This window comes from Asterias amurensis, chromosome 2 (assembly GCF_032118995.1).
Source record: "Asterias amurensis chromosome 2, ASM3211899v1".
In the NCBI taxonomy this organism is placed as follows: domain Eukaryota; kingdom Metazoa; phylum Echinodermata; class Asteroidea; order Forcipulatida; family Asteriidae; genus Asterias; species Asterias amurensis.
In genome coordinates, this window is record NC_092649.1 from 19,046,822 (window position 1) to 19,069,827 (window position 23,006).

The following is a 23,006-nucleotide window of genomic DNA, read 5'->3' on the forward strand; positions in this document are numbered from 1 at the left end:
GGAACCTAGTCTCTATATCACCAGTCCCCCCTCAGACCTAGGGTCTTCTGTACCCGAAGTCAATTTGATTAGGAACCTAGTCTCTATATCACCAGTCCCCCCTCAGACCTAGGGTCTTCTGTACCCGAAGTCAATTTAATTAGGAACCTAGTCTCTTCATCACCAGTCCTCCCTTGGACCTAGGGTCATTTATACTTGAAGTCAATTTAATTTGGAACCTAGTCTCTTCATCACCAGTCCCCCCTCGGACCTAGGGTCTTCTGTACCCGAAGTCAATTTGATTTAAGGAACCTAATCTCTTCATCACCAGTCCCCCCTCAGACCTAGGGTCTTCTGTACCCGAATTCAATTTAATTAGGAACCTAGTCTCTTCATCACCAGTCCCCCCTCAGACCTAGGGTCTTCTGTACCCGAAGTCAATTTGATTTAAGGAACCTAATCTCTTCATCACCAGTCCCCCCTCTGACCTAGGGTCTTCTGTACCCGAAGTCAATTTAATTAGGAACCTAGTCTCTTCATCACCAGTCCCCCCTCAGACCTAGGGTCTTCTGTACCCGAAGTCAATTTGATTTAAGGAACCTAATCTCTTCATCACCAGTCCCCCCTCTGACCTAGGGTCTTCTATACCCAAAGTCAATTCATTTAGGACCATAGACTCCTCACCACACCCTTCCTGCTCCAATACGCATCTTTAGCTACCACTCGCCCATATAAGCAAGAGTTGGAGTCCAGCCGTCTCCTGACGGACAGAGTATACTGTCTAAAACATTGAGCCCACCGGTTCTTCTCGGAACCAAATTCACTCATCAGAGATCTACCTAAATCATTATGTTGCAAAGTTTATAAGGGTAGGGATGTTTTTGAGCCATCTCAAAGTCGTTATGTTATGGTGTTTTTAGCATGTTTGGCAAATGATGTTGTTACATATGGGTCTTGTATTTCAACAACTGAGCTTAACTGTTTTAAACATTATGGCTCTCGGTAACTAAATGGGTGACACTTTATAATTGTTTGATTTTATTATTGTCCAACTACTTCAGAAATAGAGATTGAACAAATACTGTTTTCTGATAACAGCAGTGATGAACACAACGTCTAGAGTCCCCTTCAAGATGGACTACCTCTAACCATCATGAGAACACTGGTTGGATGCATCAAACTGCCCTCAAAGAAATCGTTAAGTATACTTTTTGTATCTATCCTTCAGTTTTCCTTAAGCACATTCTGTCTAGTGCCTTAAAACTTTTCAGCCTACTGATTTTTCAACATCAAACTGTTCATGAGCTGCTTAAATGTTCTCAAACCAAATGTATACAGACCCTTTAACATCAGGCTTGACTTTGTTTGGATTGGTCACCCAGTTGGTTGTGAAGTGGAAAGCTCCAAGCTTTGCTCCTCAAATACTAAGATGTTGGGCTGTTATTCAATGTTTGGATTTACATTGTCATGTTCACTTTGACTACAACTCTGAAAAGAAAAATTATAGTTTTTGAATCAACTGTTAAAAACATGATGGCTCTCAGTAAATAAATGGATGACTCTTTTTAAATGCTTGATTTTTTTTTTTTTTTTTCAACAACTTCAGATCAAGGAGGATCTTGGAGAGGGTCATCAAGACAACTGCCTCAAACCATCATGAGAACACTTTGATGCTTCGTACTGCCCTCAAAGAATTCATTAAGTATACTTTTTGTATCAATTTATTACCACATAAGACAAGTATAGACACATGGTGTGTGTACTGTGTGGCTTAATGAGCCACCCTTTTATTCTGGTTGGTTACGGATTGATAACATGATCTTCAAACCAGGAATTTATTTTTTAAATTGCAACCAATTAACCAAACTGCACATACTCTTAGTGTTATTGTAAATACAAGCACATTCTGTCCAGTCCCTCAAACTGATTTTCAAACATCTTTTACGCTATGTCTTAAACTTTCTCAAACCAAATGTATACAGACCAACGTTGGGCTTGACTTTGTTTGGATTGGTCCTGTTTTTGGAACAGTTCAATTGGTTTAATCCTTTATAGTTGTGACCCTCTCAATACTTAAGAGAGTCGTATAAGGATAAAGGCTAACGGCAAGTTGTTTTCTTTACACTCGGTGCACCAGTTTATTTCCTAAAACAGACGAAGACAAAATACGTGTTGTCAGGTCTTCGCTGGAATCATTATCTTAATTAACTTATAAAACAAATAATCACAGAACAGTATTTATGTACAAACAGTATTAAATGAAATCGTAAACGGCTTTAAGTAAACAGGTATGTCTCAAGATCATGACATGTGATTTTCACATCATGCGCCATCTTGATTACCGATGGAAAACAACAACTTAAATGCAAATAAAACTTGGCCGATGCTCCTGATCGGAAATGTTTTAAAGAACAAATACTTATAAATAGCAACTCTTGTCAAATAAACTACAAGGGTATAGTTCAACAAATAAATAATTAACTTGTATTCAGAAAACTAAACCGGGACAAATCTTTAGTCCGGCAATCAATCAATTCCATTAAATCTCTAATAATCTCGAAATGAATAAAAATAGAATCAATAGTGGTTGAAGATAAACACCAGTTTACAATAATGTACATGAATGATGAATTTAGAGGGAAAATGTATGAAAATAAACCAAAAGATTATTACCTGAAACAGACGAAGACAAAATACGTGTTGTCAGGTCTTCGCTGGAATCATTATGAGGGTGGCGGAAGCGCGCGAAGTTGGAATGCTGTCCAAGAGAGGGCGCTTCTCTTGAATAATTAAATGTTACATAATAAGTAAGTGCAATAAAAATAACAGTGGGGGGTACCATTTCTATGACCGTCACATAGTATTAATGTAGTTGTATACAAACGAATTAATCTTTGAAATTTCATTTAAAAAAAATTGTAAAACTTTTAAAATATCTCTGAAACTGGCAATGAATATGTCCAGGCAGGAAATTTAATCACTATAGGAATACACACTCCAAGTACTGCAGTAATGCTTCTGATATTCAAATTTTTGATGAAGTAGAGAGGGAAAACTTTTTTTACATAACTGGCGTACTTTTAAGTTTAGTGTTTCACAAAATGCATTATACTATCCAACGCTGTTGTACTTCTTAGTTTTAAGAGACAAGGGTTTGCCCTGGTGTTTCTAGTATGTTTGGCAAACGATGTTTAAGACAGTTATGCTAAGTTTTTGTATCAAAATACCCCAAAACATGGGTCTTGTATTTCAACAACTTAGCATAACTTGTATAAACATTATGGCTCTTAGTTAATGAATGGATGGCTTTTTATAAATGCTTGATTTTATTATTTTTCAACAACTTCAGATCAAGGAGGCTTTTGAATTGGGTCAGAACACTCGAGCGGACCACCTTGCTTCCAAGACAGTGATGAACACGACGACTAGAGTCCCCATCAAGACAACTACCTCTAACCATCATGAGAACACTGGTTGAACGCTTTGTACTCTCTTCAATAAAATCGTTAAGTAAACTTTTTGTATGGACCCTTCAATTTTCCAAAAGCACATTCTGTCCAGTCCCTCAAAAATTGTCATCCTACTGATTTCCAACATCAAACTGTTCATGAGCTGCTTTTGCTCTATGTCTTAAATTTTCTCAAACCAAATGTATACAGACCCTTTAACATTAAGCTTGACTTTGTTTGGATTGGTCCACAAGTTGGTAGTGAAACAGAAAGGTCCAAGCTCATGTTGTGTTCCTCAAAAACTTAAGATGCTAAGCTGTCTTTAAATTGACCTAAAATCGTTGGTCAAATGTTTTTCAAAATGTGGCATTAGTGCTTTTTATTATTAATAACCTCTTCCAAGTTCTTAACCAACTCTTTTTTTTTAACTTTTTTAATTTTGTTTTTAAATTGTTTTGTTTTATCGATTCTGTCAAGTTCTTAACATTTTTCTTTCAAGTTGTTATCTCAAGTCTTCCAAGTTTTTATCTCAACTCTTCCAAGTTTTTTTCTCAACTCTTTAAAGTGTGTTTTATCAACTATTCCAATTTCTTAATCAACTCAAGTTCATGTTGAAAGTGCTCAAGTCATTTTCAAAGCAAACTTGTTTAATCTCTCAATACCATTTCATGTGGACATTGTATGGCTTGAATTATTTTTAATTACAGTAACACAATGTCTTGCTAGATAACTTTGATGAAATGATTAATGCAGTGTGTCTTATTTTCTTTTCTTCAGATTGTTCATCGATTGATGAGTCAACCCAATGTCCCAAGCAATACACCAGTCCCCCCTCGGACCTAGGGTTTTCTATATCTGAAGTCAATCTGATTAGGAACCTAGTCTCTTCATCACCATTCCCCCCCCCCCCTCAGACCTAGGGTCTTCTTTACCCGATGTCCATTTGATTAGGAACCTAGTCTCTTCATCACCAGTCCCCCCTCAGACCTAGGGTCTCCTATACCCAAAGTCAATTTGATTAGGAACCTAGTCTCTTCATCACCAGTCCCCCCTCAGACCTAGGGTCTCCTATACCCAAAGTCAATTTGATTAGGAACCTAGTCTCTTCATCACCAGTCTGCCCCAGACTTGGGGTCTTCTATACCCGAAGGCAGCTACCACTCTCCAGTATATGCAAGAGTTGGAGTTCAGCCGTCTCCTGACGGACAGAGTAAACTGTCTGAAATATTGAGCCCACCGGTTCTTCTCAGAACCAAAAACCACTCAACAGAGATCTACCTACTGAGTTTAGAAATCATTACACCAAGCTTTCGGAGTAGGCATTTTGTGAGCCATCACAAATTTGTTATGTTATTTCTAAAATTCATATTTGTGTCCTCTCTGGAAGGTTAGCCAACTTTAAAGCGTACCTGTGCCAATAATTTCCGGGGCAATCGGTCTCCATTAATCTTGACAATTCGTTGTACTTGTCAAATCATTTTTAAAGTGATTTTGTGCAACTTCTCAAAACCATTCCAAGATTATGTTGTATCGCTAAAGTGGTACTAAATTAATGTTTTCCAGACTCTTTAAAGACATTGGACACTATTGGTAATTGTCAAAGACTAGTCTTCACAGTTGGTGTGTCTCAACATATGCATAAAAAACAAACCTGTGAAAATTTGAGCTCAATCAGTTGTCGAATTTGACTATATTAATGAAAGGAAAAAACACCCTTGTCGTTCCATGGTGACTTGAAGTTGTGATTTCAAGACCTCAAATTCAAAATTTCAGGTCTCGAAATCAAATTCGTTGAAAATTACTTCTTTCTCGAAAATTACGTTACTTCAGAGGGAGACGTTTCTCACAATGTTAAAGATTAAAAGATAAAAAGATTAAAAAGATTTTATTGTCATGATAAAAAAACATGAAATTTGTCTTCCCTGTGTAAAGGAGACTATACAGTATATACAAGAAAGGCATAGCAAAAATAGACAACAAGAATAGAATTACAAATTATGGATAAATATACAAATATAGAGATAAAAATATGGATATTTAACAATAGCTCTCCATTACTTGTAACCAAGTAAGTTTTTATGCTAAATATTATTTTGAGTAATTATCGATAGTGTCCACTGCCTTTAATATAAAATGCATTGTTCTATCCAACACTGTTGTACTTCTTAGTTTATTTATCATGGAGACAAGGGTTTGCCCTGGTGTTTCTGGTATGCTTGGCAAACAATGTTTAAGACAGTTATGCTAAGTTTCTGATTCAAAAACTAAGCATTATTGTCTTAAACATGATGGGTCTCAGTATGTAAAGAGAAGACACTTTCTAAATGCTTGATTTTATTATTTTTCAACTACTTCAGATCAAGAAGGCTCTTAAAGAGGGGTCAGGATTCTCAAGCGGACCACCTTGCTTTCAAGACAGTAGGGATTGAACAGAAACAGTCAAATGAGAACAGCAGTGATGAACATGACGTCTAGAGTCCCCATCAAGACAACTACCTCAAACTACCATGAGAACACTGGTTGGATGCTGCGTACTGCCCTCAAATAATTCATTAAGTATACTCTTTGGACTGTGTGGCTTAAAGACACTATTGGTAATTGTCAAAGACCAGTCTTCTCACTTGGTGTATCTCAACACATGCAAAAATGGTAAACGTGCGAAAATTTGGTCATCAAAGTTGAGAGATGATAATGAAAGAAAAAACACCCTTCTCAAGTTGTGTGCTTTCAGGTGCTTGATTTCCAGACCTCGATATCTAAATCTGAGGTCACGAAATTAAACTACTTTTTTCTCGAAAGCTATGTCACTTCAGAAGGAGCCATTTCTCACAATGATTTATACTTTCAACCTCTCCCCATTACTCGTTACCAAGTAAAGTTTTATGAAAATAATTATTTTGAGTAATTACCTATATTGTCCAATGCCTTTAATGAGCAACCCTTTTTATTTTGACTGATTACGGACATAATAACATGATCTTAAAACCAGGAACTTTTTGTAAAAAGTGCAACCAGTTAACCAAACTCTTTGTTTTTGAAACAGTTCAATTATTTTAATCCTTTATAGTATTAAAGGGGAGGTACACGTTTGGTAATGACGCAAAATAAATATTCACTTAAAAATTAACTTGGGAACGAGCATTGGAGAGCTGTTGATAGTATAAAACATTGTGAGAAACAGCTCCCTCTGAAATAGCATAGATTTTGACAAAGAGGTGATTTCTCACTAAAATAATGAAAGACTTCTAGCCAGAAGTCTTTTATTCTTATCTGAAAGCACACAAACTCGTCCAACAGGGGTGTTTTTTTTTTCTCATCATTTTCTTGCAACTTCATGGACCAATTTAGCTAGAATTTTCACAGGCTTGTTCTTTAATGCTTATGTTGGGATACACCAAGTGAGAAGACTGGTCTTTGACAATTACCAAACGTGTACCTTCCCTTTAATGTAAAAGTATACAACTAAATTCACCTTTGAAATTTCATTTAAAAAAGAAGATGGTAACATTTTTGAGACATTGCTGAACCTGGGAATGAGTATCACCATACAGTCAATTTAATCACTATAAAGAATACACACTCCAATTAAAATTTAATCCAAATTCAAATCTTTATTCATCATGCCCAGCATGAAAATCTCTTTCTCGGTTTGCACATTAAAACACAGTAATTAAAAATAGCAGAACATCACACATGTACTGTACAAATTAAAACAGCAACAATAACATATTAAATATCACATGGCACAGATAAATAGTTTTTAAAATACACCGGTAATTAAAATATCCATCAAAACAGAAAAGATGTGTTACTGCAGTAAAGCTTCTGATATCCAAACTTTGGAGACATATTTTGCAAAACAGGAGCACTTACAAGTTCAATAAAAATTCATAAAATGCATTGTTCTATCCAACGCTGTTGTACTTCTTAGTTTTTGTTTGCCTTGGTGTTTCTGGTATGCTTGGCAAATGATGTTTAAGACAGTTATGCTAAGTTTCCGATGACACGGATCTCGTGATTCCAAAACTTAGCATTAATGTCTTAAACACTTTGGCTCTCAGTATCTAAAGAGATGACACTTATTTTTTTAACTACTTCAGATCAGGGAGGCTCTTGAAGACGGTCAGAACACTCAAGCGGACTACCTTGCTTTCAAGGTGGTAGAGATTGAACAGAAACAGCAGGGATGAACACGGCGACTAGAGTCCTCCCCTTCCCGCCCCCCCCCCCAATCAAGACATCTGCCGAAAACTATCATCATCATCATCATAACACAGGTTAGATGCTTCGTACTGCCCTCAAGGAATTCATTCAAGACACTGGACACTATTGGTAACTGTCAAAGACTAGTTCTCACTTGGTGTATCTCAACATATGCACAAAATAACAAACCTGTAAAATTTTTAGCTTAATTGGTCGTCGAAGTTGCGAGATAATAATGAAAGAAAAAAACACCCTTGTCACACAAAGTTGGGTGCTTTCTGATGCTTGATTTCGAGACCTCAATTTCTAAATCCGAGTTCTCAAAGTCAAATTTGCGGAAAATTACTTCTTTCTCGAAAACTACATCACTTCAGAGGTAGCCGTTTCTCACAATGTTTTGTACTATCAACCTCTCCCCATTCCTCATTACCAAGTAAGGTTTTATGCTAATAATTATTTTGAGTCATTACCAAAAGTGTCCACTTCCTTTAAGTATACCTTTTGGATCAACCCTCTAATTTTCCCAAAGCACATTCTGTCCATCCTCGAAACTTTTCATTCCACTGATTTTCAACTCTCAAACTGTTCATGAACTGATGTGTTTTTATCTGTTAAGTGTTCTCAAACCTCAAAAACTTGACAACCAATTGATATTACAACTGTCCCATAGTAGATCAGCTGATGATGTGCAGTATATTTAATTTAAAGACACTGGACACTATTGGTAATTGTCAAAGACCTGTCTTCTCACTTGGTGTATCTCAACATATCCATAAATAAATATTGATCATCAAAGTTGTGAGATAATAATGAAAGAAAAAAACACCCTTGTCACAAGAAGTTAGGTGCTTTCAGATGCTTGATTTCGAGACCTCAAAATCTAATTATGAGGTTTCAAAATCAAATTCGTGGAAAATTACTTCTTTCTCGAAAACCACGTCACTTCAGAAGGAGCCAGTTCTCACAATGTTTTACACCATCAACCTCTCCCATTACTCATTACGAAGTTAGGTTTTATGCTAACAATTATTTTGAGTAATTACCAATAGTGTCCACTGCCTTTGTCCAGCATTCAACATTCTCAAAACAAAATCAATTAAAGGTGTGCCATGTTATTTCTTGACGTAAAAAAACAAAAACAATCCAAATGCGAGACAAATTTATGTTGATCCTTATATTCTACTTTAAAACCATCTTTCTAACCATATGCATTTCATAACAAACGGTTTCCAACTTGCCCAATCCAAGGCATTGTGTCCCTTTATAGTATCATGATTAGTTGTGTTTGTTGTTTGGTTCACTAACTGGAACTTATATCATCTGAGGACACTTCAGACAGAACTTCAGTCGAAACTACATTTTGAAGTTGTGAGTATTAACAAATTTATTTACTAACTTCACCACATCATTGAACAACGCCACTTCAGATTGAACATCAGCTACATTTGGACGTGTGAGTATGAAACAAATTTCCTGAAAATCACGCCACACGCACAACATGGAACGGAGCATATGCGGCCCCAGCCAACGGTCCTGAGTGCAAACCTTTATCATATCTATCATTTTCTATCTGTTTCTATCTTAAATTCATTTATCTTTTGTTGTTATAGACTAACTCTTTTCTCTACTCTCTACTATTTTTGTACTCTTTTATTTTGTACTGTTATTCTTTTATACCCTTTTCTTGTCTACTCTTTTTTTTTTCTACTCTTATAGACGATGTGACCTGTGACATCACATGTTTACAAAAAAAGCCACAGAGCCTGCAGGCATGATTTTTACACAGCTCAATGGAAGAAAACATAAAATCTTATATTTTATGGAGATTGCACTGTCTAACTCCTATCCACTTTTGATATGATGAAAGGGGGCACATCTCAAAACTTGACCAGCTTCTGGAAATTATGACACAAGATGTCAACTTTCCCATAGGACTTGTGTAGTATTGTGCCTGCATGAAAACTGAAAGAATGTACAAGGTCACACTTATTGTAAACAAGGTTCACATGGTCTATATTTTCTACTCCCCTCTTTTCTTCTCAACTCCTACATTCGTAGTTTTCTACTCTATAATAGAGATGTTTCGCAAGCGTACGGATGCAGATACAGATACGGATATGATAACTGACTCGTTCACGTCAGCCGCGTGTTGGATTTTGTTCGCAAGATATAGGTATGTGTCACTTGAGTGAGCTCGCATGCATCATGAGTGTTTTTCCCAACAAGCATGATCTAAAGGGGACATGTATTTTATACACTGCATTTTCTCATCGTTTTTATTGCAAAAGACTAACCACTTTTTATCTATATCAAGTACGATACCAGCGTAAGCAATTTCGTCGGAAACGTTGTTGATCTTGGACAAAAAGACATTTATGTGTGTGCAAAATACAATAGATGCGGATACGAGTCACGTGAACACACAAAGTGTCGACGATCGGTATGTGGATCCGTAGACTTGCAAAACCTCTCTATTTTCAAACTGTTTTTCTTTCTATTTAACTTGTTTCTTTTCTACTCCTGTATTTTCAACTCATTTCTTTTCTACTCTATATTTTCAATATCTTTATCTTTCTATTTGACTCTTTGCTGCTCTATTCCTGTTGTTTCTACCCGTTTCTTTTCTACTCTATATTTTCTAACTCTTTCTCTTTCTATTTGACTCTTTTCTTCATTACTCCTGTATTTTTTCCTCTTTTTTCTACTCTATATTTGTTTACTTTTTTCTTTCTGTTTGACTCGTTTCTTTTTCTACTATATATTTTCCCACTCTTTTCTTTGTATTTGACTCTTTTCTTTTCTATTCCTGATGTTTCTACCTGTTTCTTTTCTACTCTATATTTTCTAACTCTTTCTCTTTCTATTTGACTCTTTTCTTCATTACTCCTGTATTTTTCCTCTTTTTTTCTACTCTATATTTTCTAACTCTTTCTCTTTCTATTTGACTCGTTTCTTTTCTATTCCTGTTTTTTCTACCTGTTTCTTTTCTACTCTATATCTTCTAACTCTTTCTCTTTCTATTTGACTATTTTGTTCTCTACTCCTGTATTTTATACTCGTTTCTATTCTAAACTATGTTTTCCTACTCTTTCTCTTTCTATTCGACTCTTTTTTCATTACTCCTGTATTTTTTACTTGTTTCTTTTCTACTCTATATTTTTTAACTTTTTCCTGTTCGATTTGACTCGTTTCTTTTCAACTCTATATCTTCTAACTCTTTCTCTTTGACTCGTTTCTTTTTTACTCCTGTATTTTATACTCGTTTATTTTCGACTGTATTATTTTCTAACATTTCCTTGTCTGTTTGACTCGTTTCTTTTTCTATTCCTGTATTTTTTACTTGTTTCTTTTCTACTCTATATTTTTTAACTTTTTCCTTTTCGATTTGACTCGTTTCTTTTCTACTGTATATTTTCCCACTCTTTTCTTTGTATTTGACTCTTTTCTTTTCTATTCCTGTTGTTTCTACCCGTTTCTTTTCTACTCTATATTTTCTAACTTTCTCTTTCTATTTGACTCTTTTCTTCATTACTCCTGTATTTTCTAACTCTTTCTCTTTCTATGTGACTCGTTTCTTTTCTACTCTATATTTTCAAACTCTTTCTCATACTATTTTACTCGTTTCTTTTCTAATCCTGTACTTTATACTTGTTTCTGTTCTACTCAATATTTTTCTAACTCTTTCTGTTTCTGTTTGACTCTTTTCTTCATTACTCCTGTATTTTTTACTTGTTTCTTTTCTACTCTATATTTTTTAACTTTTTCCTTTTCGATTTGACTCGTTTCTTTTCTACTCCTTTGGTTTCTACTCGTTTCTTTTCAACTCTATATTTTCTAACTCTTTCTCTTTCTATTTAACTCTTTTCTTTATTACTCCTGTATTTTTTACTCTTTTTTTCTACTCTATATTTTTTTACTTTTTACTTTTCTATTTGACTCGTTTCCTTTCTACTCCTGTGTTTTCTACTCGTTTCTTTTCTACTCTATATTTTCTAACCCTTTCTCTTTCTTTTTGACTCGTTTCTTTTTCTATTTCTGTTGTTTCTACCTGTTTCTTTTCTACTCTATATCTTCTAACTCTTTCTCTTCCTATTTGACTATTTTGTTCTCTACATCTGTATTTTATACTCCCTTTCTATGCGACTCTTTTTTCATTACTCCTTTTTTTTTTACTTGTTTCTTTTCTACTCTATATTTTTTAACTTTTTCCTTTTCGATTTGACTCGTTTCTTTTCTACTCCTTTGTTTTCTACTCGTTTCTTTTCAACTCTATATTTTCCAACTCTTTCTCTTTCTATTTGACTCGTTTCTTTTCTACTCCTGTATTTTATACTCGTTTTTTTTTCGACTGTATTATTTTCTAACTCTTTCCTTTTCTGTTTGACTCGTTTCTTTTCTACTCTATATTTTCCCACTCTTTTCTTTGTATTTGACTCTTTTCTTTTCCTCATACTATTTTACTCGTTTCTTTTCTAATCCTGTATTTTATACTTGTTTCTGTTCTACTCAATATTTTTCTAACTCTTTCTCTTTCTGTTTGACTCTTTTCTTCATTACTCCTGTATTTTTTACTTGTTTCTTTTCTACTCTATATTTTTTAACTTTTTCCTTTTTGATTTGACTCGTTTCTTTTCTACTCCTTTGGTTTCTACTCGTTTCTTTTCAACTCTATATTTTCCAACTCTTTCTCTTTCTATTTAACTCTTTTCTTTATTACTCCTGTATTTTTTCCTCTTTTTTTTCTACTCTATATTTTTTTACTTTTTACTTTTCTATTTGACTCGTTTCCTTTCTACTCCTGTGTTTTCTACTCGTATCTTCTGTATTTTATACTCGTTTCTATTCTACTCTATGTTTTCCTACTCTTTCTCTTTCTATGCGACTCTTTTTTCATTACTCCTGTATTTTTTACTTGTTTCTTTTCTACTCTATATTTTTTAACTTTTTCCTGTTCGATTTGACTCGTTTCTTTTCAACTCTATATCTTCTAACTCTTTCTCTTTCTATTTGACTCGTTTCTTTTCTACTCCTGTGTTTTCTAATCGTTTCTTTTCTACTCTATATCTTCTAACTCTTTCTCTTGCTATTTGACTATTTTGTTCTCTACACCTGTATTTTATACTCCCTTTCTATGCGACTCTTTTTTCATTACTCCTGTATTTTTTACTTGTTTCTTTAACTTGTTTAACTTTTTCCTTTTCGATTTGACTCGTTTCTTTTCTACTCCTTTGTTTTCTACTCGTTTCTTTTCAACTCTATATTTTCTAACTCTTTCCTTTTCTGTTTGACTCGTTTCTTTTCTACTCCTTTGTTTTCTACTCGTTTCTTTTCAACTCTATATTTTCTAACTCTTTCTCTTTCTATTTGACTCGTTTCTTTTCTACTCCTGTATTTTATACTCGTTTTTTTTTCGACTGTATTATTTTCTAACTCTTTCCTTTTCTGTTTGACTCGTTTCTTTTCTACTCTATATTTTCCCACTCTTTTCTTTGTATTTGACTATTTTCTTTTCTATTCCTGTTGTTTCTACCCGTTTCTTTTTTACTCTATATTTTCTAACTCTTTCCTTTTCTGTTTGACTCGTTTCTTTTTCTATTCCTGTATTTTTTACTTGTTTCTTTTCTACTCTATATTTTCCCACTCTTTTCTTTCTATTTGACTCTTTTCTTCATTACTCCTGTATTTTCTAACTCTTTCTCTTTCTATGTGACTCGTTTCTTTTCTACTCTATATTTTCAAACTCTTTCTCATACTTCCCGTCGCTTTTCTACTCTCTGTTTTTTTAACTGTTTCGCTTCGACTCATTTCTTTGTTTCTCCTGTGATTGATCCTGGTTTAATATTTTATAGCGTTGTCGTTTCTGTTACGGGATTTTTCCCTTAGAAAATGAAAGAGTTAGAAAATAGAGTAGACAAGAAATACGAAGGAGTAGAGAATAGAAAAAGTTTAACAATATAGAAAAGAATAGAAATAATTCCCACTGTTAGCAGAATAAGAAAAGACAAAAAAAAAGAGTAACGGGAAACCGAAAAAAAATAAATAAAATAAAGAAAAAGGGAAAAGAAAAAAAAATGGGGAAAAAAAATGGGAAAAAAATCGAAAAAAAAAAAAACGGTAAAAAAATTAGGAAAAAAAAATCGAAAAAAAAATATCGAAAAAAAAAAAATTGGAAAAAAAAAAAAAAAAAAACAATCGGTAAAAAAATTAGGAAAAAAAAAATTAGGAAAAAAATGGGAAAAAAAAAACAAAAAAAAAAAAAAATGAAAAAAAAAAAAAAAAAAAAAGGTAAAAAAATTAGGAAAAAAAATCGAAAAAAAAAAATAGAAAAAAAAAAAATTGGAAAAAAAAAAAAAAATCTTTTGTCTTTTCTAATTTGCATATTAATTTCTTTTGTCTTTTCTAATTTGCATACTAATTTCTTTTGTCTTTTCTAATTTGCATATTAATTTCTTTTGTCTTTTCTAATTTGCATATAAAAGTCTTTTGTCTTTTTTTATTCTTTTGTATTTTCTAATTTGCATATTAATTTCTTTTGTCTTTTCTAATTTGCATATAAAAGTCTTTTGTCTTTTTTTATTCTTTTGTATTTTCTAATTTGCATATTAATTTCTTTTGTCTTTCCTAATTTGCATACTTATTTCTTTTGTCTTTTCTAATTTGCATATTAATTTCTTTTGTCTTTTCTAATTTGCATATAAAAGTCTTTTGTCTTTGCTTATTCTTTTGTCTTTTCTAATTTGCATACTAATTTCTTTTGTCTTTTCTAATTTGCATATTAATTTCTTTTGTCTTTTCTAATTTGCAAATAAAAGTCTTTTGTCTTTTTTTATTCTTTTGTATTTTCTAATTTGCATATTAATTTCTTTTGTCTTTCCTAATTTGCATACTTATTTCTTTTGTCTTTTCTAATTTGCATATTAATTTCTTTTGTCTTTTCTAATTTGCATATAAAAGTCTTTTGTCTTTTTTTATTCTTTTGTATTTTCTAATTTGCATATTAATTTCTTTTGTCTTTCCTAATTTGCATATTAATTTCTTTTGTCTTTTCTAATTTGCATACTAATTTCTTTTGTCTTTTCTAATTTGCATATTAATTTCTTTTGTCTTTTCTAATTTGCATATAAAAGTCTTTTGTCTTTTTTTATTCTTTTGTATTTTCTAATTTGCATATTAATTTCTTTTGTCTTTCCTAATTTGCATACTTATTTCTTTTGTCTTTTCTAATTTGCATATTAATTTCTTTTGTCTTTTCTAATTTGCATATAAAAGTCTTTTGTCTTTTTTTATTCTTTTGTATTTTCTAATTTGCATATTAATTTCTTTTGTCTTTCCTAATTTGCATACTAATTTCTTTTGTCTTTTCTAATTTGCATACTAATTTCTTTTGTCTTTTCTAATTTGAATATTAATTTCTTTTGTCTTTTCTTATTCTTTTGTATTTTCTAATTTGCATATTAATTTCTTTTGTCTTTTCTAATTTGCATATAAAAGTCTTTTGTCTTTTTTAATATGCAAATTAGGTTCTATTGTTTGTATGCAAATCAGCTTCTTTTGTCTTTTCAAATATGCAAATCAGCTTCTTTTGTCTTTTTAAATATGCAAATTAGGTTCTATTGTTTATATGCAAATTAGGTTCTATTGTTTATATGCAAATCAGCTTCTTTTGTCTTTTTAAATATGCAAATTAGGTTCTATTGTTTGTATGCAAATCAGCTTCTTTTGTCTTTTTAAATATGCAAATTAGGTTCTATTGTTTGTATGCAAATCAGCTTCTTTTGTCTTTTTAAATATGCAAATTAGGTTCTATTGTTTGTATGCAAATCAGCTTCTTTTGTCTTTTCAAATATGCAAATTAGGTTCTATTGTTTGTATGCAAATCAGCTTCTTTTGTCTTTTTAAATATGCAAATTAGGTTCTATTGTTTGTATGCAAATCAGCTTCTTTTGTCTTTTTAAATATGCAAATTAGGTTCTATTGTTTGTATGCAAATCAGCTTCTTTTGTCTTTTCAAATATGCAAATTAGGTTCTATTGTTTGTATGCAAATCAGCTTCTTTTGTCTTTTCAAAAATGCAAATTAGGTTCTATTGTTAGTATGCAAATCAGCTTCTTTTGTCTTTTTCAATATGCAAATTAGGTTCTATTGTTTGTATGCAAATCAGCTTCTTTTGTCTTTTTAAATATGCAAATTAGGTTCTATTGTTTGTATGCAAATCAGCTTCTTTTGTCTTTTCAAATATGCAAATTAGGTTCTATTGTTTGTATGCAAATCAGCTTCTTTTGTCTTTTTAAATATGCAAATTAGGTTCTATTGTTTGTATGCAAATCAGCTTCTTTTGTCTTTTCAAATATGCAAATTAGGTTCTATTGTTTATATGCAAATCAGCTTCTTTTGTCTTTTTAAATATGCAAATTAGGTTCTATTGTTAGTATGCAAATCAGCTTCTTTTGTCTTTTTAAATATGCAAATTAGGTTCTATTGTTTGTATGCAAATCAGCTTCTTTTGTCTTTTTAAATATGCAAATTAGGTTCTATTGTTTGTATGCAAATCAGCTTCTTTTGTCTTTTCAAATATGCAAATTAGGTTCTATTGTTTGTATGCAAATCAGCTTCTTTTGTCTTTTTAAATATGCAAATTAGGTTCTATTGTTTGTATGCAAATCAGCTTGTTTTGTCTTTTCAAATATGCAAATTAGGTTCTATTGTTTATATGCAAATCAGCTTCTTTTGTCTTTTTAAATATGCAAATTAGGTTCTATTGTTTGTATGCAAATCAGCTTCTTTTGTCTTTTTAAATATGCAAATTAGGTTCTATTGTTTGTATGCAAATCAGCTTCTTTTGTCTTTTTCAATATGCAAATTAGGTTCTATTGTTTGTATGCAAATCAGCTTCTTTTGTCTTTTTCAATATGCAAATTAGGTTCTATTGTTTGTATGCAAATCATCTTCTTTTGTCTTTTTCAATATGCAAATTAGGTTCTATTGTCTGTATGCAAATCAGCTTCTTTTGTCTTTTTTAATATGCAAATTAGGTTCTATTGTTTGTATGCAAATCAGCTTCTTTTGTCTTTTTTAATATGCAAATTAGGTTCTATTGTTTGTATGCAAATCAGCTTCTTTTGTCTTTTTAAATATGCAAATTAGCTTCTATTGTTTGTATGCAAATCAGCTTCTTTTGTCTTTTTAAATATGCAAATTAGGTTCTATTGTTTGTATGCAAATCAGCTTCTTTTGTCTTTTCAAATATGCAAATTAGGTTCTATTGTTTGTATGCAAATCAGCTTCTTTTGTCTTTTCAAATATGCAAATTAGGTTCTATTGTTTGTATGCAAATCAGCTTCTTTTGTCTTTTCAAATATGCAAATTAGGTTCTATTGTTTGTATGCAAATCAGCTTCTTTTGTCTTTTTAAATATGCAAATTAGGTTCTATTGTTTGTATGCAAATCAGCTTCTTTTGTCTTTTCAAATATGCAAATTAGGTTCTATTGTTTGTGTGCAAATCAGCTTCTTTTGTCTTTTTCAATATGCAAATTAGGTTCTATTGTTTGTATGCAAATCAGCTTCTTTTGTCTTTTTAAATATGCAAATTAGGTTCTATTGTTTGTATGCAAATCAGCTTCTTTTGTCTTTTCAAATATGCAAATTAGGTTCTATTGTTTGTATGCAAATCAGCTTCTTTTGTCTTTTTCAATATGCAAATTAGGTTCTATTGTTTATATGCAAATCAGCTTCTTTTGTCTTTTTAAATATGCAAATTAGGTTCTATTGTTTGTATGCAAATCAGCTTGTTTTGTCTTTTTCAATATGCAAATTAGGTTCTATTGTTTGTATGCAAATCAGCTTGTTTTGTCTTTTTCAATATGCAAATTAGGTTCTATTGTTTGTATGCAAATCAGCTTCTTTTGTCTTTTTTAATATGCAAATTAGGTTCTATTGTTTGTATGCAAATCAGCTTCTTTTGTCTTTTTCAATATGCAAATTAGGTTATATTGTTTATATGCAAATTAGGTTCTATTGTTTATATGCAAATCAGCTTCTTTTGTCTTTTTAAATATGCAAATTAGGTTCTATTGTTTATATGCAAATCAGCTTCTTTTGTCTTTTTAAATATGCAAATTAGGTTCTATTGTTTGTATGCAAATCAGCTTCTTTTGTCTTTTTCAATATGCAAATTAGGTTCTATTGTTTATATGCAAATCAGCTTCTATTGTTTGTATGCAAATCAGCTTCTTTTGTCTTTTTCAAAATGTAAATTAGGTTCTATTGTTTTAATGCAAATCAGCTTCTATTGTCTTTTTAAATATGTAAATTAGGTTCTATTGTTTATATGCAAATCAGCTTCTATTGTCTTTTTAATATGCAAATTAGGTTCTATTGTTTATATGCAAATCAGCTTCTTGTCTTTTTAAATATGCAAATTAGCTTCTATTGTTTGTATGCAAATCAGCTTCTTTTGTCTTTTTCAATATGCAAATTAGGTTCTATTGTTTGAATGCAAATCAGCTTCTTTTGTCTTTTTAAATATGCAAATTAGGTTCTATTGTTTATATGCAAATCAGCTTCTTTTGTCTTTTTCAATATGCAAATCAGCTTCTTTTGTCTTTTTCAATATGCAAATCAGCTTCTTTTGTTTGTATGCAAATTAGCTTTTTGTTTGTATGCAAATCAGCTTCTTTTGTTTTTTTAAATATGCAAATTAGGTGCTATTGTTTATATGCAAATCATCTTCCTTTTTCTTTTTTAAATATGCAAATTACCTTTTTTTAATTAGTTAGATAAGTTATTATTATTGTTATATTTTCATTGTTACCATCACTTGAAAGTTGACATTATTGGAGAAAACTTGTAGATACTTTCGAAACAATTTTTGGGGAGACTTTGTCAGGTGTTTTTTTGGCGAGAAATTGTATATTTAAAGGATAGATATGATAAAGGTTTGCACTCAGGACCGTTGGCCTGGGGCCGCATATTCTCCGTTCCATGTTGTGCGTGTGGCGTGATTTTTCAAGAAAGTTTTTTCATACTCACATGTCCAAATGCACCTGAAGTCCAATCTTGTTCACTGATGTGGCGAGGTTAGTAAAGAAATTTGTTCATACTCACAGGTCCAAATGTAGCTACGAATGAGGTTCAGCCGATTTAAGTTCCAATTAGTAAACCCAACACCAGCTTAACTAATCATCTTGCATGGACTTGGTGACCAACCCAAACAAAGTTTTTAAGCCAAAAGTTAAAGGGTCTGTATACATTTGGTTTGAGAAAATTTAAGCAGCTCATGAACAGTTTCATGTTTGAAAATCAGTAGGATATTGACAAAATTTGAGGGACAGGACAGAAAGTGCTTTTGGAAACTTGAAAGGTTGATACAAAATGTAAACTTAATGAATTTCTTGTGGGCAATACAAAGCATCCAAACAGTTTTCTGATGATGGTTTGAAGCAGTTGTCTTGATGGGGACTCTAGACGTCGTGTTCATCACTGTTGTTCTCACTTGACAGTTACTGTTCAAGCTGTACTGTCTTGGAAGCAAGGTGGTCCGCTTGAGCATCCTGACTCTCTGCAAGAGCCTCCTTGAGATGAAGTAGTTGAAAAGTAATCAAATCAAATATTTACTTATAGAGGGCCATAATGTTTAACACAGTTATGCTAAGTTGTTGAAATACATGACACATAAATACAACATCGTTTGCCAAACATGGCAGAAAAACAGGGAAAACCCTTCTTACCAAGTCTGATACAATTGGATTACGCCCCACTCAAAGGACGAAGCAAAAATGATGAAGTGTCTTTGGAATAAAACTTAAGCGATACAACACCAACTTGGAATGGTTTTGACAAATTGCACAAAATTGCTTTTGAAATGATTTGAGACGTAAAACATAACCTTGGAATTGTTATGATTACCTCAGGAGTTATTGGCACAGTAGAATATAAAGTGGCTTGGCATGAAAAGAGAACACCCATTGGGTTGTAAAAGTAACAGCATAAATATGCTTGGCTCATAAAAAACATACCCTCCTCCGAAGCTTGGCAACATAATGATTTACAAACTCGGTAGGTAGATCTCTAGTGAGTGATATCTGGTTCTGAGAAGAACCGGTGGGCTCAATGTTTCAGACAGTATACTCTGTCCGTCAGGAGACTGCTGGATTCCAACTCCTTGCTTATATGGGCGCGTGGTAGCTGAAGATGCGTATTGGAGCAGAAAGAGCGTGGTGAGGAGTCTATGGTCCTAAATGAACTGACTTATGGGGGAGACTGGTGATGAAGAGACTAGGTTCCTAATCACATGGACTTTGGGTATAGAAGACCCTTGGTCCGAGTGGGGACTGGTGATGAACAGACTAGGTTCCTAATCCAATGGACTTTGGGTATAGAAGACCCTAGGTCCGAGGGGAGACTGGTGCATTGCTTTGGACAATGAGTTGGTTCTTCAATCTGTGAATACTCTTGAAAGAAAGACACAGCATTAAGCATTTCATCAAAGTCATCTAGCAAGGCAATGCATGGCTGTAATTAAACACAAATTACAGCCATACAATATCAACATAAAATGTTTTGAGAGATTGTGCAAAGTTGCCAGGAAAATGTTTTCAGCAGTTCAATATGAACTAGGTATGGTTTTGAAGATGTCACAAAACTGGACAACAACGTTTTGACAAAATATCAAAGGAACCACAACCGCAAGTAATATAAAACAAATTTCAGAGTACCAGAATTCTTTTTTATGGGTAAGTTTTTGAAGGGCTAGACAACGCATTGTTAGTTTCAAGGGATTGCACAATCCTAAGGTTGTTAACTTGTAGCAGGTTGAAAATTTATTCAGCTCAGCAGGTTTTGAAGGAATCATAATTCTGCGTATCAGAGATGGTACAGTTGTGGCTAAGGAATAATGAGTGTAATAAAATCACAAGATTAAAAAAAGTGTGCATATACCTTCAATGCTGTCATGGCAATCTATGTGGTAGAACCTTCAGCAATGTTCTTTTGTTCCTGGTTGACATGCTTTTATCATCTGTGCTAGCATCAGCCAACCCTGCCTAAGGACAGCCAGCATGGCAAATCTAGATGAAATCAAAGTAAAAATGACAATATAAATCCCATAATAAAAATAACCAGAATGACACATTTTGAAAAACATTTGATAAACGGTTCTTCAGTAAATTTAAAGAGAGCTCAACTTCTTAGTTTTTAAGTAACAACAAAACATGAGCTTGGGGCTTTCTATGTTACAATCAACAGGGTTACCAATCCAAACTAAGTCAAGCCAAATGTTAAAGGTCTGCATACGTTTGGTTTGAGAAAATTTACGTTATAAAAGACCCTAGGTCTGTGGGGGACAGGTGTATTGCATGGAACAATGAGTTGGCTCTTTAATCGGTGAATAATCTGAAGAAAAAAGACCCAACATTAATCATTTTCATCAAAGTCATCTAGAAAATCTGAATTAGAAAAGAAAGATACAACATTAAGCATTTCATCTAAGTCATCTAGCAAGGCATTGCATGGCTGTAATTAAACATTTACTACAGTCATACAATGTCAACATGAAATGGTATTGAAAGATTGAACAATGTTGCTTTGAAAATGACTTGAGCAGTTCAACATGAACTAGGTGTGGTTTATAGATGGGTTTCAATGCATTCAATGTCATTGAGCGCCACCTTTGATGTATTTTACGTGTGTACGCGCTGCTCGTGACTTTCGTGCACTTTTCACGTGTAAAATACATCAAAGATGGCGGTCACGGAGGCATATTGCAACCCATCTATAGAGATGTCACAAAACTAGACAACAAGAGTTTTGAAGGGCTGGACAACAGAGATAATTTCAAGAGATCGCACAGTCATAAGGTCATGTAGCAAGTTGAACATTTATTCAGCTTAGCAAGTGTGAGGGACTCAACATTCTGCTTATCAGAGATGCCATAGTCAGGGTTCGTAATTAGCGGTCGCCCGGTCGCCAAATGCAAGTGAAAATGGCCCGCCGGGCGAGTCAAATAATTATTCCTTATCACATATAAATGAGGGTTCAGTGGCAAAATCCCACAGAAAACTTTTACTAAAGCTTTAAAACTATAAGTTTGACAATTCTAGATACTTGCTAGATTTAGTTTTGCCGTGATCGGGACGGGAATAGCTCTTTATCGTTTCAGAAAACACATACAATCAAATGAAAACACGATGCACAAACCACATGGTGCCAAGTATCCTTACAGCATACGGTCGCCCACTGGGTACGTCCATGCAGTATGCACAGCACACGTTCACGAACGTAGTAAGTAAGTGCCGCCATTTGTGCATAATGCCTGCAGACTGTACACAATGTACAGCCTTGAATTCCAATAACATGGACAACTTTTGCCAACTGAGAGCGTTGTGGGGCAAAGTTCATTGAATTACTTTTCGATGTGCGTTGTTGACTGTTGATTAATGACAATTTTGTTGCAAACGGAGTTCAAACATGTTCAAACCAACCGACCCCCCAACCATGAAGTCATTAAAGTTGTTGTTGATGGAAAAGGGATAGTTTAAGGTAAAAATTCAGATGTAACATCCACCAAAAGAAGCAATTTTAAGGGCTATCATTTTCGTGTTTTTTTGTTTTGATTTGTTTCATTTATTTATTTTTTTTCGTTTTGTCAATTTTGTGTATAAATACATGCGGGCTAGTGAAAGAGTGAAAAATGATCGAGAAATGTGGTTGACTTGCCCAGCGGGCGATTGTAAAAAGAATTTAAGGGAAACCCCTGACAGTTGTGGCTTGGGAATAATACAAGTTTAATAAAAGTGAAATAAATCACAAGGTTAACAAAATGTGCACATACCTTAAATGAGGTCACGACAATCAATCTTGTAGAACCTTCACCGAGGTTTTGTTCCAGGTTGACATGCTTTCATCATCTGTGCTTGCAGCAGCCAACCCTGTCTAAGGACAGCCAGCATGGCAATCTAGATAAAATCAAACATACATGACAATGTAAATCCCATGCAGTGTTCTCCACAGATTGTTTTTTTAGGAGGGCAGCATGACGCAATCAAAATGGCGCCCATTTTGATATGACGTCATCGGACGTGAAACAAATGCTTGAGACAACCATTTTATTAAAACAATGTATCAACCCCTGGGCCAGAGGACGCTACCTACATACCTATTGATTAACATCAATTTCGGTTGGAACAACCTTATTTTAAAAACTAAATCAAAAGTATTTAGAAAGCGGGTAATCGGACCATGCTCGGACGGTCTTCGCGTGCAATTTTCAAAACGGCAAAAAAAAATAAAAAGATTATGGCCCTAAATAATACTTTTCCATCCAAATCTATTTTCATGAATTAGTGATTAGAGGTTCCGTCTTTAAGAGCTTTGTTTGT

General features: G+C 33.2%; 1 long non-coding RNA gene across 1 annotated transcript; it reads right to left on the reverse strand.

Annotated features, from left to right (window-relative positions):
* Positions 1–1,765: 1,765 nt before the first annotated feature.
* LOC139933751 (uncharacterized) lies at positions 1,766–22,551 on the reverse strand. The gene is made up of 3 exons (XR_011785614.1): positions 22,460–22,551; positions 20,569–20,696; positions 1,766–2,754 (listed from the first exon to the last, which is right to left on the reverse strand). It is a non-coding gene; the product is annotated as an uncharacterized lncRNA (long non-coding RNA).
* Between the last annotated feature and the right edge of the window lie 455 nt (positions 22,552–23,006).